This window comes from Dipodomys ordii, unplaced genomic scaffold (genome assembly GCF_000151885.1).
Source record: "Dipodomys ordii isolate 6190 unplaced genomic scaffold, Dord_2.0 Scaffold16, whole genome shotgun sequence".
NCBI classification, from domain to species: domain Eukaryota; kingdom Metazoa; phylum Chordata; class Mammalia; order Rodentia; family Heteromyidae; genus Dipodomys; species Dipodomys ordii.
In genome coordinates this window covers 17,828,235-17,830,289 of record NW_012267232.1, presented here as the reverse complement: position 1 = coordinate 17,830,289, position 2,055 = coordinate 17,828,235, and the positions used below count along the sequence as shown (strand labels likewise).

Genomic DNA, 2,055 nt, shown 5'->3' with positions numbered 1-2,055 from the left:
TCAAAGAAATGGGTCTATAGTTCTCTTTCTTTGATGAGTCCCTGCCTGGTTTTGGGATGAGGGTTATGATGGTTTTATAGAATGTGTTCAGTAGTGAACTTTCTCTTTCAATTTCATTGAAGAGTTGGAGTAGTATTGGTGTGAATTCTGCTTTGAAGGCCTTGTAAAATTCCGCTGTAAAACCATCTGGTCCTGGACTTTTCTTAGCTGGGAGGTCTCTTAAAGCCCACTCCAGGAATGCGCTTGTGAATGTTGATGGTGTATTCATGGGTCACCACCTTGTTGATGGCAGAACGGCCCTTTTTCTTCTCACCACCCTTCTTTGTGGGAGCCATTCTGCCAGGCCCAAGTGTGAAAGGAAGAAGAAGGAAGAATTTTGAAAGTAACCCAATCAAGTTCACTCCTTTTCCCAACTCCCTTTTCTATACCCTGGAGTATTCTCCAGGGTAAAGACATATATTTCCCCAAATTTATCAACAGATTCAATGCAATTCTAAATAAATTGCAGTGGGCAATTTTTACAATAAAACTAGGTAACCAGGCATTGCAGATATATGGATGTGCCAATGAAGTAAGTCATGCCCAGGTATGAGGAGAGTCAGTTACTTCAGGATCTCACTTAACTGCTGTAGACAGCTAGCTGCCTTGTTTGGAATCATACCTTTCCCAGGACAATGCACATTCAATGATTTAATGAGATGAATGAGGTATGAATTCATGGCCATTTGGCCCAATGTAGGACAAGTCTATCCTGATCAAAATCAGAATCTAAGAGAGGCTAGATTTGGAAGGGGCACAGGAGTGTCAGCCACAGGTCTATTTCTTGACCTGGGTGCAATTTGATTCAAATAATTCAATAACATGCATTTATTTTGTGTAATTTTTCTGTATCTGTTTACAATAAATAATATCATATACATGTATGAATTCCAAAGTGGTTATAGGCTTAAATGTGAAAGTTATAGGTTTTTCAAGAAGTAAAAACTAGAGTTTGCAAAAGAAAAAAAAAAGAGAATATCTTCATTCTCTTAGGTGAGTACAGATTTAAAAAATAGGACTCCAGAAGCACTAACTCTAAAGAAAAAGGTAGCTTTATAGGGCTAATTCTAAATTAAGGACAAATATTAAGACTACAAGATAATATTAAGACAATATTAAGAGTAAAGGAAAGCAAGCCAGAGATTAGGAGAAGATATTTGCAAATACATATTTTATAAAGAACTAATAAAAGAAAAATATATATACAGAACTTATCCAAATTTCTTAAAAGTATTGACAATCCAATGAGAAAAAACTGGCAACAGATTCATGCAGGTACTTTACCAATGAATATCTTGATGGCCAATAGATGTCAACACCATTAGCTTCCTGGAAAGAAAAAATAAAATCACACAAGTGGATGTTACAGAGACGATCTTGAAGAAAAAAGCATTTGCTGTACTTCTATATAATTTTTAATCTAAAACATTTTCTTTTTGACATGTAGTAAGGAGATAGCCTTATAGATACAATGAGAATTGGGGAAGTGGGTGTCTTTGCTCATTGAGCAAGTGTTTTCCAAACTTGGCATTAGAAGCAGAGTACAAACTAATACAGAAGAAGTTCTGTGTGGTCACTAGCTAAAGTGTTGTTATAGAGGCCTCCAGTTGTAACACAAATAAGTAAACTAGGGATATCTATCTATCTATCTATCTATCTATCTATCTATCTATCTATCTATCTATCTATCTATCTATCTATCTATCTATCTATCTATCTATCTATCTACTTTGTCTATCTGTCTGTCTTTCTGCCTACCTACCTACCTACTTGTCTATCACCTCTGCTTTTTGATGGTCATAAGCGAAAGATGAGAAAACTAAAAAGACAGAAGGGGAAAAAGTGCTGATTCTTGCACTGGATTTCCGATCTGAATTTTTTTTTTTATTGTAAAGATACTATATAGAGGGTTACAGATACATGAGTGAGGTAATGAGTACACTTCCTCTTGAACATTGTTAGCCCCTCCATTGTTTTCCCCCTACCATCCCCTCCCTCCCTCCCTTCCCTGAAGTT

At 36.2% G+C, this 2,055-nt stretch overlaps 1 pseudogene; it reads right to left on the bottom strand.

Annotated features, from left to right (window-relative positions):
• The window catches only part of LOC105982589, a 3,068-nt pseudogene extending 2,733 nt beyond the window's left edge, over nucleotides 1-335 (bottom strand).
• Between the last annotated feature and the right edge of the window lie 1,720 nt (nucleotides 336-2,055).